Raw genomic sequence first — 14,405 nt, 5'->3', positions numbered from 1 at the left:
ACGAGCGAAAAGGAAACGTTCCCGAGAGCAGACAATCACTTCCCATCACCTACCAATTGTAATCAATCAGCTCAGCACCAGCAGTTAAGCGCCAGGCTTCCAAGGCAAACCCCTACCAATACGAAATACCTGCGCTTCGGGTTGTCGCATTTGCATAAAATTTTGGCAGGTGATGAAACAAATCTGCTCTCTCGGCGAAAACAAGCTCCTTGGTAATTTTGCTGATAAACTACTTCTGAATGGGGGGGCTTTCCACATTATTTACCAAATTCATTCTCTGCTTTCTGTGTTTGTTATAGCTTATATGCGATGAATCCCATTTATGAGTCACTTCAAAACCTGGGGAAGATAAAAGCATCACCACAACCTTGCAGCGTTTTTCTTCCCCATAACTGTTCTGCCCTCTCCGTTCCCCTCAAAAAAAAGGCGTGAAGATTTCACTCGAAAGCACCAGAGCAATTTCTTCTTTCACACTGCTGTCCTTTCAGCGAAGAGGACACTCCTGCAGACACCAGGGAACCAAAGCCTGACACCTCAGTGCCGAAACCCATCCCACAGCCTTCGGCAAGGCAGGAGTCAGTGAGCAGCACGGGGAGGACAGCAGGCTCAAACAAGCCTGCCGCTTGTTCGGTGATTCAGTCAGAAAGCAGATGTTCTGTAAGAGGAAAATTGCTAACATCTTATTCAGCAAAGATGACTACTTCGGCGCAACAAGGCAGGTTTGAAGCGTCTGGAAACTGCGCTGTTTGGGCACAACAGGCACAGCTGCTGTCTGCTCAGACATACCCAGCTCCACGGGCCCGTCTCGCGCTGTGCCGCAGCCAGGCCCCAGGATTCTAGCTCTGGAGGTGAAGTCTGAGGTTCACCCCACCTTTGGCAGTTTCCATCAAGTTTTAGCTACTCACTGCAGCCTCTGAAGGCTGGACCGTGCCCAGCAATCCCCTTTGGTGCAGCTTGCTGGTACGCCGCTCCCCCCTTCTCTAGTACTCGTGCCTCTCCCCAGGTACACTAAGTCCAGGAGAGGTGCATTTGAGCTTGCACACAGTGTACGTAATAAGAGGGGGTCACAAAATAAGGACCTAACTTGGTCCCAAGTCGCTACTTACTGACCACGTGAAGCCCGACATATGTTTATGCTGCTGCTCTGGCGGGCTCCGCAGTTTTAGAAGCGAAACACTACAAATACATCCCAAGACAAAGTTATCAAAAAAGTTACGCAGCCCACTCCTACACCTGATAAAGAACTGAGGACAATAAGCCTACACAAATTTCTCTACATTTCCCCCTTTTTGCCACATGTAGATGGAGAAAAGATTTCTTTGAGATCATTTTTACCACACAACAAGAACAAAAGCAGTGTTTTTTAAAGGAGGATTTCTTGTACTGTAACCCTAACTCAAAGAATAGCTTTTTTTTTTTAAAAAGGATGACTTATCAGCTTGTCTAATCTATCTCCCTGCCAAGCAAGACTATTCCTGACAATAGCAGCACGTTGCCTTTTCTTGTTTTAGCCCTGCCGGGGCACAGCCCCCTCTGCACATCTGCATGGCAGGGAGCACGCAGCACCCAGCCGCTCGGCACCACTCCTGCTGGGTGGACAAACCCTGTCCAGAACTGGCCTCCCCTGCACCCAACCCTGGCAACAGAGCTGGTGAATTAGTTCTGCAGATGTTCAAAGAGGCCTCTTTTTAAAAAAAAAAAAAAGCAAAGTACCCTACAAAAATCGTTCCAATGTTGTGGCTCTGCTTGCACTAGAATGGCTGAAAAGGAAGGGCGGCTGTCGCAGCTGGCTGCCCCGTGAGCAGCATCCCTGCTTCCAACCTGGTCGCTTTAAGGGCTCAGCATTTACAAACGCAGCCCTCACTCCTTTGTCAGGCATTTCACTCTGCCACTGGTTAGTGGGGAGCACAAACAGGCACCGTTCAGCCCAGGCCTGTCTCTTCATACAGCTCCAGCATGAGTTGCTTTCAGGCACGGAGATGTTTACCTTCCTGACGTCTTTCTGAGGTATGATCTTGCTGCTATTCCAATTTATGAGCTTGCATCACGAGAGGCTACATTAAGACCCACAGAACCACAACACGTGGGAATTGAACGCTGTTATGTGATCCTGCATCTGATTCTAAGTACTTACCTCACCTCACGGAGGGACCTCCTAGGAAAGCAATGCACACCGAACCCGCACATCCAAAACAATATTCCATCCCTCCCCCCAAAAAGACTGCTTCTGTTAACTAATTGATTTATAAAACCACAAGTATGGCAAATGACCCAGAGCACATTCCATGCTGCAAAATAAGGAAGCGTGCAGCCAGTCTGCTGCAAGGCGAGGACGTGGAACAGAAGCGTAAAGATTCTTCCAGCAGACCAGGATCACTACAGGAACGCCTCGTACTGACAGAGTTAAAAAAAAAATAATAATAATTAGACATTTAAAAGGCATCTGTCAGGTAGCTCATTCTCAATAAATTATTTGTGCCATGGAAAGCATCTTGGGATTACAAGAGCTTTCCGCGTTAACACTTACACACTGCTATGGACGGATGGTACTGAAAACCCAGCTATAAACGCTGGCGTTGAGGCTACAGGGCGCATGCCCCACGTATACTGCTATGTAATACTTTACTGCGATAATTATGCTAGTTATTATATTTATGACTACATTTCCCTGGGAGACTGGAAATGCAACATTCCAAGTAAAGGCTCCACAATTAATTTTTTTTTGGGGTGGACAAAACAAAGCCAGCACATTCTGGATTAAGATGACTGAGGGCACTAACCCCAAAACAATCTGCTTACATAAAAACAAAGCAACAAGTTCAAGATGGATCCTAACATAGCAAACCCAGTGCTCTAACAATGAACCATGAGAAAAATTGACCAAAAAAAAAAAAAAAAAAGAAAAACTTTCTTCAAATAGTTTTCCCTTAGTTCAGAAGCCTTCTGTTTCACTGAATGGGATTTTTTTTTTTAAATGAGAGAGAAAGATTGCGAAAGTGTGCTGTAACAGGTTTTTTTGCTGAATTTCAGCTCTATGTTGAAGGAGGATTTCTCACACGTGAAAAGGGACAGGTTTTGTACGAAACACACCAGTGTCCTGCCTGAACACTTCTCCAGTGTGCTGCTGCAGTCTTTCACAACCATGACTGAACTGTCCTTAGTTTACAGTAGTGGCACAGAAACTAGTGTCGAAACATCGTATTTTTATAAGCAATGCTTACAGCAGGTCAGTTTTTCCAAAAACCACAACACTGAGCTCCAAAATACCTTCAGGTGGCGGTACAATTCGGTACCCTATTGCCTTTCTTTTTCCCTTCTGATATTGCTAAAGATTAGGCCACTGGATGTTTGAGTGTGAAGTCAAAGCTTCTGTAGATGGTACGTTTGTTTGTGCAGCGCTATAAGAAGTAGCCCTTTCAAGGATTAACTTTGCCTTCAAGCCAAAGAGTTTCTAATAAGCCACCTCGGGGGGTCACCGCTCAGTGTCTATTGCAATGCTTCGATTGAGAAACTTGACATCCGAGCTGCTTTACTGTGCTCAGTCTAAACAGAGACTGCTAACTTAGATCTTGCTGTCCCCCTTCGTTTTTGACCATTCTTTAACCACAAACTTGAAGACGAGTTTTATTCTAAAGCCCTCGCATTTTTGTGCTCATTGGACAATTTTGTATTTAATTGGCTTGAGCTTCTGGGCAAGTATCTGTTTTCTCAACCACAAAAACAGAAAGCCAATTGTATTTTCATGAATTTGAACCAGAATCATTATCATCTTAGACTAGAAAAGATGTATTATCCCAGGAAACCTTATGTGCTACAAGGCTTGGTTGAGAAGATCAAGACTACTCCAAGGAATATTCTCCTCAGCAACTTTTGCAGTATCAGTTCTGAGCATGGTACGTGGATTTCCCTTTTTTTTTTTTTTTAATTTATTGGAAGATTCAACAAAAACATCTTAGCTTTATATTGCTTAATTTTTTCAATCTTACTAGAAATCGGCAGCACTAATTATAGAATCATAGAATATCCTGAGTTGGAAGGGACCCTTAATGATCATCAAGTCCAACTCTTGACACCGCACAGGTCTACCCAAAAGTTCAGACCATGTGACTAAGTGCACAGTCCAATCTCTTCAAATTGCAAACTTGCACCTTATTTTATGAGAAAGAGAAGCTCCACAAAAAAACTCAGAACTTGGTCCTTCTGGTCCCCTCCTGGCACCACCCTGTGTGCCGTGCGTTTGGTTCTCAGCCCACTGCACAACTGCAGCGGTCTCACCAGGGACCCTGCGGGCTCTGAACCAGCAGGACTGCACAGATGTAATTCAGACTCTTCCTACAGAGCAGGAGAGGCTGCTGTTATCGTTCAGTTAACATTATCTGGGTAACAACACCAGTAAGTTTCCCGTCTCTTCCCTTTTCTATTAAGGTATTAAACTGGGGTGTAAAATGTTTTCCACCTCCACTTTTCTTCCAAGGGGATTAGACAGTGACTATTTAAATACACTGCTCTGAAAAACTGATAAATTTAATCCCAGCAAATAAAAGAGAAGACAAGTGCTGCAAGAGAAGCTGTTGTATTTATTTCTTTGTGCTTTCTCACCTTTGCTAGACGTTTCCACTTCATTTCACCTTCCTTTCTATACCCTTTCTTCCCCACAAATGTACATGATGTTGCCTGTTTTATGGTCACAGAAACACAAAGCTTATGCAGAGTCTTCTGCTTTACTAATTAAATCAATTTGCTTCTTTGCAGAAGGTGATCTGGACTCATATGGAAGTATCACAGCCAGCAGCACGTGTATGTATACATTTTCTTTGTGTGTTCTTTATTTTTTTCTATTGCAACTAATGATACCTGTCTCAGAAGTTAAATACCCCTACCTCCACCCCCGGCTCACTTTGACATGTGCAATCACCTGCAACTCCATCCCTAAAAATCAGTCTGACAGTTGTGAATGAGGTTTCCTGCAAAGAAAGGAGGAATCCAATACTATAATTTAAGGATAAATGGCCTAATCTGTAATTAATAACCAAAAATTTCTCCTGCAATTGAAGCAAAAAGTCCCAAACCAAAGCAACGAGGGATAAGGAGACGACGTTAAGATTTAGGATTATCTAGATAGCTGGTAGAACAGACACTTTCCTAAACGCTGGGTTTTGAGGACAGGAGGTAAAAATCACATGTCTATTGGCTCTATCTGAATACCAGACACACTTACCACATCACTGTGTCTACCTGTAAATTCCTTGTTTATGGAAAGAAAATAGCACCATGGTTTACAGCAGATGAAATAAGCATGTAATGTGCAGGAGCTTGTCTCTGGTGCTGTTATTCTTGCAGCAGCCTGATAAAACCCCATACCTTGTTAGCCACTTGTGATCTGGGTGTCATATTTAACACACAGGTCAGAAAAGAGTGGACATCTGCTACCAAATTTCCAAGTTCCATAAGGGAAGAAGAAGCAGCCTGTGCATTATCCAACTGCAAGTTTTTAAAAATTCATGTTTAAATATCCTCACCAGGGCAATCACTACCGTATGTGATTAACAGTAATGCGAGGGGGCAGGGAGAGAGTGACTGGTGCTCTGGGTATAGACACACAGCATTTGGTATTTCTGTAGTCCTAGGCCTTGCCTGTCTCGTGAGAAAGTCCCACACAGCATTCATCTCTATCACACTTGCAGTTGTTGCCATCAGAAACACCCGGGTTTTATTGCAGGATAAAGTATCAGAGCTTTCAGTCACCCACAACAAGTCAAATCTTGGGCTCAGGTACCTAGCACTGATTTTTTTTTTTTTTTTTTTATGATACTTTTAAAAGCTTGGAGCAGTCTATGAAAGAATCCCTTTATATCATCAGGCATTTGGAATCTAACTCCACCAAATAACGCAGGTTATCAGTGACAAACAGGCAGCACACATGAGGTGGTTGTTCTGGAAGGGAGATCAAACTTCCCGTGGCCCAGGCTCTTCTCCCGGTGGCTCCAGACTGCCCAGCCCACGCTCGGTGCCAGCAGCACCACCAGCAGCAGCAGGGTGCTTCGCCCTGCTCAGTACACAACACCCCAGACTCCCTTTCACAGCATACAAGGGCATTTTATCAAAAGCAGTGCAAAGTACTTTCTAGCCCAAGCTTGTTCCACCTAACTAAAAAAGCTGAATTAAAAGATAATTAAATCTGGAACTCCCTTTGTATCTCTTCAGATCATGGTAAAGGGGAAAGAAAACAAGTTATCTTCTTTAAAAAAAAAAAAATAAAGAAATCCGCACTAATTCCCTAGCCCACGTGTTCTCAAACTGCAGCTCCTCGGGGTGTGCAGCGAGGTTTGAAGTCAGCTCCAACTCCCGCCAGCGCCCGTGGGCAGGCAGAACGCAGCCAGGAGCTGAAGTGGCCTGCCCCACAGCTGGCAGCACAAGTGGGAAATAAACTGAAGCCTCTCTGTTAAGGATTACAGCCCTCTACAGACTCGCAGAGTGGAATTACAGCTCATTTTAAACAGACAGGCCACTGCTTAGGACGTCTGTATGATGGGCGCGTGAGCTGAAGTATGGCTGCACATGTCATTTACGATGCCTTTTTGTCGTACCATTTCTCCTGGTGGATCTGGTTGACTTTAGGCTTAACTCTCACAGCTGGGGGAGGAGGGAGAGACTTTTTTTTTCCCCACCCCTAAATCTTAACCTGATTTAAAGCTGTGTCAGAGCTGGTATCAGAGGCAGGTCTTTCAGAACCACTGTTATCTTATTACACATACATTTACAGTATGAGTAAATTGTTATCCATGTTGTACTTTCCCTTGTTCTAAAAAGTAATTAAAAAAAACAACCTGGCGTGGCCTTCTCACCAGTTAGAAGAGCTAGAACAAGAGCCCTGCTGACCAAAGTCCTCCCATTTCTCCCCAAGCAAGACAGCAGCACCGTTCCTCCCTACTCACCAGCAAACACGCCGCAGGACGACCTTGAGTTGGGATATACGTAGGAGCAGGGAGGCAACCTCCTCGCCCTGCTCAGTTCTCAGCCCGTTGAGATTGCTGGCAGGGCAGCCAAGTAGCCAGGTGTTAACCTCACAGGGGAGCTTTTTTTTTTTTTTTTCCCAGTCATAACACAAAAAGGCCCAAAAGACCCATTATGTTTATTTTTAGGTATCCTACTTGAAATAGTCATAGGGCAATTTTTGTTCACTACCAATTGAGACCATTTAATAGAGGATATCCTCAGTTCTAAGGCTCACAAGGCAGGGACTGATTTTTTTCTTTTTTTCCCTTTTTATTTAGAGACCTGCAGTAATGCTTTACTAGATGAGAAGAAATTATCTTTATTTATTAGTCTAGAGGTGGGAGGTTAATAAGTCTGAGAACTTTACAAATAGGGCTGATGGTGATTTACTGGACTTTCAACAACTGCAGAATAACTAATGGCACAGATGAGCCCCATAAACTCTGAAAAGAGCGGGTTAAGTTTTATCTCAAACCTTTTTTTAACTGCTGTATAATCAGCTTTTAATGAGAAGGTCTGCCCCAGCTGTTTACAAAGCTCACATGAGTTAAGGCCCAGGCAAAGAGTAGACAATGACTGACACTTTAAAAAAAAAATACAAAATCCCTTGCTGTACTTCCCTTCCACAGATGATTCCAAATAAGGAGCAGTATGGTCTTCAAAAAATTTGCACAGAGACCCTCTAGGCTCAGGGGAACATTGTATATACGTAAAACCAGCCCTCATCTGCAAGCTGCTGATTGTCTCTCCAAATTCCTCCAGATTCATTCCATTTCCCTCCTTTCAGCCTCCAGAGATTTGAGGCCTGGACCAGCCTAGCAATTCCGACTGTTTGCGTTCATCTAAATCCCCTCTAACACTTCGGATGTTAGATGACACAAATGGCTCGTGAACAATTTCCTATCCAAATTATCAAAAGGTTTCCCAGGTATTTGCATATGTTTAAGCTCAATTCATTTCAAGAAATTTCTACAGCAAGTTTCAGCCTACAGCAACATTGTGTGTGTTATATATCAGGAAATATAAACTGAGGAGAGACTGTCAAATACAATTCCTAACAACTGTACGAACAGCACCACTAAAGTAAGCTGAGAAGAGAAAGCCAAACAAGAGGGTTTTGTAATATATCAGCAAAACATACTCGAGCCTGTAAGACAACAGCTGCAACCACTCTAGCAAGATATACACAGTCAGAATGAAACGATGCAGCTAAATTTTCGAAGTGAAATTGATATAGCAGTTTCAGCAAGATTTTTTAATGAAAAAGTGCATGGCAATGCACAATGAAGAGTTAAAAGTACAGCAGGGAGCACTTCGTGAACTACAGATACCTTACTCTGCTCACCACCTATTTCTAGGATTCTACAATTTCATGCATGGGTAAATTCATCCAGTAACTATGTTTAGGGAAGCACGGAGTTATCATTGTTTAAGAAACCATTAATTACAAGTGCTAATTGAAGTTACTGGAATCGCCATTCATCTAGCATTAATGCTATCCGGAACAACCCTCAACCTGTTCCATCAGGCATCTTTGAACCTCATGGTTTTCTGGAGCAGAGGAAGGTCATGTAGCCACCAGGTCCCTTCTGGAGCTGTTTCTTCCATTTCTTACAGCTTGTTCCCCAGACCAAGTGGTTGGGTTTGTGTATTATCTCTAGCTCACTTACCAAACGAATAGTGAGGGAAGAAACTTTCAAAGAAACTTGGTTTTCAACAAGAAAAGCTTTCCTTCTGCTGCACACTGCAGGTCCCTCTCTCCATTTCATTTGGATTTTATGCCATTATTTAAACGAGTTACATACGCACTGAGATTTTGTACAATTACAGGCACAGTAAGGGAGGTGAGCGAAGGCGGGAGTTTCCAACACAGCTCAGTTTTCTAAGGGCTTGCTAACCTCACAGAAGGTTGACCTCCTGTTTATCATTTCTCTGCTCTACCCCCAGCCACAGGACCCCTTTGTTTTTCCCCGCACAAGCACTGTTGCCCTTCTGACTTCATGAGCTGCCTTAGGCAGCAAATCCCTTTGGGGGAGGGAATAAATATGACCACTGAGTTACCCCTTTCAGCAGCAGACATGCTACATCTGCTCAGCTATATTGTAAAAGAACAGTTTGAATGTAACAGTTTGAGCTTGCAGCTTAAGAGAAAGAAGTTTTGTTTTGAAGGAGCCATGTGCACGATCTGCTTTCCCTTTACTGGAGACCTGCCAAAGAGCTCTGGCCTTCAAGCACCAAGGACAAACGTCAGCACCGTCCCTCAGAGGCACAGCACAGAACCGACATTGCTGCAGGAGGATAACTACAGTTCCTTAAACTACATCGTGCCACCTAAACCCTGGGCTACTCCGGAGCCTCCAGAGGCTACGGGATTAGGCTGGACACTTCTGGGGCTGCATGACAGCGACAGAAACTTCCCTGGGCTGACTCGTGGGCTGTCAGCCTGCCCCAGCTTACCCTTGACACAGGAGAGGCCTCTCACAGCACCTACTGTCTGCATTTGGGCTGGAATAGTGTTTTCCACAGAGAGCCTTTACACTGTTCTGCTCCTCGGCGGTAAAACCAGCGCAGAAAGTGAAAATACGACCCTACTTGTTTTTTTGGTTTGGCAAGCAACAGGGAGGTACTCCTTTTTGCATCCCTTACTGTACAAAGATAAAAACGGGACCAAAGAAACTGATCACGGGACTGGAAGCGCCTTTTGGGCAGAGCTGGCAGCAACCTGAGCCTGCAGTGCCACCGAAAGGGGCAGCCCTGCTCTCCCAGCCACCTTCGGGGCTGGCACCAGCCCCTTGCTGCCCAGGCTCTTAATTTCCCATCAGATAACGAGGCTAATGGCAGCCCCAAAGAGACGTCAAGCACGCACAACCAGGACACGAAGCGCAGGGTGCCTGTCCCTGTTGGTATTACACAGCCTTAAACCCCTCATTAACTCCGTATTGTTAACTAAAATAAAACAGCAGCGTTCCAGTCCCATGGCATCCCTCACACACCTCCTTCCCAGCCTTTTACAAACCTTTCCAGCACATTACCTCACCTGCGCCATCCCATGTATTCCTTACCTCCGAGGCACTTCCAAAACGTCCACGGCACCACGCTGCTCTCCTCGCCTCTCACCTCGCCTCCTATTTATAGGCTTCTCCGCATCAGTTACCAGCGCGGCATCCCAAATTCGCCGACTTAACCCCCGTACACCCTCCGACCCGACAAATTTTGCCTCACGACCTCCCTTCGAGGGTCCTGTGGCACCGAGCTCCGGGGTCCCCTCACGGAGCCGAGCCCCGGGGGCGGCCGGGCGCCCCCCCCCCTTGTCGCCAAGCCCCAGACGGCGACAAAAGCCGCTCGTTCAGCCCCCCCCAGCCCTACCTCGCCCCACAGGGAGCTGAGGGGAGGCTGGAGCACGGCCCTCGCCCCGCTCCTCGCACCTTAGGGCGGCCGCAGCCCTTCGAGGAGCGGGGTCCCCCCCTCGCCCCCCGCCGCTCACCTGGAGGAAGGGGACGGCAGCGGGGCTCGCTCGCCCCCCGGGAAGAGCAAGGGCCGGGGAGGGAGGAGGAGAAGGAGGAGAGGGAAGCCCGGCGCCAACTCGGCCCTGCAGCCGGCGGGGCGAACGCGGCTCCTCCACCAAGTTTCCGGGCGGGGATGAAAGTCGAAACCTACGTGAGAGGAGGAGGCAGCGCAGCCGCCCAGGTGTCTCCCGCCCGGCACGGTTCAGCCCGGCACGGCCCTCCCTTAGCCGCCGCTGTGCTCTCCTCCTCCTCCTCCTCCTCTTCCTCCTCCTCCTCCTGACGGATCGTGCTGAACCGAGCCGGGCCGAGCCGGGCCGCCCACCCCGCCGGCAGCCCTGCCCCTACCCCTGCCCCTGCTGCTCCCGCCCCGCGGAGGGCGCCGCGGCGTCGCGGGCACCATTTTGTGCGCCGCCCCCCTCAGGGCTCCGCCGCCCTCACCTCCTCTCCTCAGCTACCCCAGGCCCCTTCGTGAGGGCTCTCCTCCCCCCCAAAAATATGGAGTTTTCCTCAGTTTTCCTCAGCAGGACACCCTGTGGGGAGAGGTCCCGCTCCCTAGGCAGAGGGGTGTGTTTGGGGGTATCCCCGGGGGCTCCCTGAGGTGATTCTGTGCTGGTGCTGCTCCCACCATGGGGGTGTTGGTTCTCCCTCCTGCCTCTGCCTTACCCCAAATCCCTGTAAAATGGAAGATGGGGTAACCTGGTGGGTCTGAGGCTGTTGGGAGAGCAAGGAATGAATTACAGTTCAGCCAGTGACGCAGCTGGCAGAAAAAATAATAAATAGCATAGGGCAGGGGGAGACACGACTGTTCTTGAAATTTACATTTTGCCTTCTGGCAGAAATACTGTCCATCTGAAAGTATTTGGCTTGTTCTTCATCTGTTAGGAAGGCAAATTGTGAGAGCCCCTGTCAGCCCCAGTGAGCCACGAGCCATGGGGTACCTGCTGCTGCTGGGCGCTGATAGCAGATGGCAGTGCTGGTTGCTGTGCTGTTTCTATAAACTGTAAATTTGGCCGCCTTCCCGTGTTCAGGTGTGGGCATTTCACTGTAATTTATGTGCTTTGAACTAGCAAAACATGGAACCAAGAGGGATCCGAAAGTCACCAGATTGTGCTGGCCCAGCACTATGTCCGAGCTAGTAACTCTTCCGAGAGGGAGAGAAGTTGCTGGCCATATCCTGTGCCTTTCCCTGTGCCAGAACATATTCAGGTCCCCATAGAGAACTAGAATCCTTTCAGGCAAATAATATTAATAATAACCATAATATCTTATGGATTATCATTGCTCTCAGCCTTGGAAATCCTCATATTGCATATGAGAGGGCAGTGCAGTGACATAACAAAGAAGACTGCTTAAACAAGCAGTTCAGTGAATAATAATAAAAGCAGAACATCAAACCATAGTTTTAGAGGATTTATTAGCAATGAAGTCTTTGTATATTAATGTAATATGCAGTGCAGGTGGAACTAGCACACACCTGTCTCCAAGTTGTCATTAGGCCTGTCCCATAGCTGCTGAAGTAAACCTGAATAAAAAGAGGAGTGAGTGCTTTTGAGGCCTTGAAAACACCTCCTCTGTGTCAGCAGGCACTAGTAGTTTGTTGTTTGGGTAAGACTATTGGGATTATGTTGGTCCAGAGAGAAGAGTTAGCTTTTTATCTTAGGCATGGACCAACCTGGCTCAATTTCTTAATCCCGCTTTAAATTTTCTGTATTATTTTTTTGGGGGGCCTGTTTAGCCTAGAGAAGAGGCGATTGAGAGGGGATTTTATCAACCTCTATAAATACCTGTTCAAAACCCACCTGGATGCCGTCCTGTTGAACATGTTCTAGGTGACCCTGCTTGAGCAGGGGGTTGGACTAGATGGACCCTGGAGGTCCCTTCCAACCTCAACACTTCTGTGAGATTCTTCACAGCATAGAAAATGTTTCCTCTTTTTGTATATTGAAGTCATCAATGGAGGAGCTGTGAGCCATGTCAGCTTATGAGAGGATACTTGTTTTGCAAAGGTGAGCCCATAGTAGATGCACCATATTTAATAAAAATGTAACAAGGCCCTTTATTTATTTATTTATTTTATTATTTAGGTTGGGAATCCAGTGGAGCCAAGGTACCCCATCAAGGTGTCCTCTTTCCATGAGACCCATCTTACCATGGGGTGCAGACTGAAAGGTATTTTTTGTAGGGTTTGACTGAGAATTGTGATCTAGATTAGCAAAGACTCTGGTTCAGCTACGTTAATTGTTTGTTAGGATTTTCTCTGAAGCACTGAGCCGGACATGGCTAGGAAGGATGGGAGGTGTTATATCCTCAGACCATTCAGAATAAAAAATACTCTGGCAGTGTAGTGTCTGACTGCTCTGAGACTATGCAATTAAGCTCCTGGTTAGGGAGGGAGCAGGAGCCAGCGGCAGGCTGGAGCTGTGTAACTGCTGGGGGTGCTTTGCCAGCTCACTCTGGAGCACCAGAGCCTGGTGTAGGGGCATCAGACTGTGCCTGCATGTCAGCCAGCCTCTCAGAGCCTGCATTCATTAAGCCAGGACTCATGTGTATTGAATGCTGGCTCGCACGCAGACAGGCAAATGCTTAAGCTGTGCTTTGTGGAGCAGAGATTTAAGCCTCAGTGCAGAACCAGTCTCTCCTTCATGCAGCCTACAGCTTGGTTGGTGAGGACAGGAAATGTGTGGGTGAGCTTGGGGTATTGGGAAGGCAAACCCCAGGGAAATTTCAAATGGGTGCAAGCCTTTAAAATTAGGAGCTCTGTCTAGTTAGCACTCGCTGGAGATTTTTATCACGTCTGATGACCTGTTTTTCTGAGTGGACAATGTGCCCACATGTAATTAAGATATGGTGAAAGTTTATTGTATAAGTGTGCTGGAATTTTGGTTTGGCTTTGCAATAAAGGAATCACTGAGTCACGGTTACTAAATAGACTCGTGGAGGATACAGGTCTCTGCTGCAGAGCTAACACAAATGTAAGGAACTGAAATTAATTTCTTCCCTAGTCCAGGCAAAAGCAGCCACGCTGTAAATAATGCTGTGGCTTGATGACATGAAGCCTTTGCAGTATTACTGGTTCCTAGCAGCTCCTTGTTCCTACCCTTGCTATGCAGCATACCATCCCTTAGTTGCGTCTGCAGCTTTTTGTGTGGCTGAACCATGAACCAGATCAAAACACTCATGCATCTGAACAATAATCCAGGTGAAAATATTTAAATATATTTTAAGTTATATAAACATATTTAAAATATATTCATGTTTGTTTTCGTAAGCCAGATAGATCAGTTCTCCAGTCATCTAATTTATAACTTTGAGGTTATGGATTAATTTTGTTCTTCTCTACTGGTACAGAGACAAGCGATAGTGGAGTAAAGTGGCTAAATAAGAAACTGATCCTAGTGAAAAAGGATTTGTACCTCAAACCACATCTGAATATTCAGTCTGCAAAGCATAAATTGATTGCTTTACTGGATTGTTGTGCTAGCAGTTAATGTGTTGTGTGACTGAATAGCAGCTCAAGCTGTTTCAGATGTAAACAGTTGCATTAAGAACATCTCAATGATTGGGAGAGAAATAGTTTCTCTGGGAACACTCAAATTATAACTTAAGTTAACCTTACATTGAAGAGAAGGTCAATGTGCTGTCTCTTTCCTGGCATCTCTTGCAAACCCCATGGTTCATCTCTACTCTCCAGTGCTGTTGTTTTTAAAATACTAAAGTCATCCTGGGGAACTCGAGGGCTTTTTTTATTAGCAGTTCTGTTAATTTACTTGTGATTATTTATTTATTTATTGATAACTGACAAGACTCCCTGTGAAAAAAATACAGCAGTCTCAGTTCCAGCTTTCATCTGCTCTGACTGCTGATAATTCCCTGCCTGTGATGGCATAATTGGTACAGTAACCA

Source organism: Netta rufina (assembly GCF_964035555.1).
Source record: "Netta rufina genome assembly, chromosome: 12".
Taxonomy (NCBI): Eukaryota; Metazoa; Chordata; class Aves; order Anseriformes; family Anatidae; genus Netta; species Netta rufina.
The sequence above is the reverse complement of the archived record's forward strand: the minus strand, read 5'-3'. Positions refer to the sequence as shown.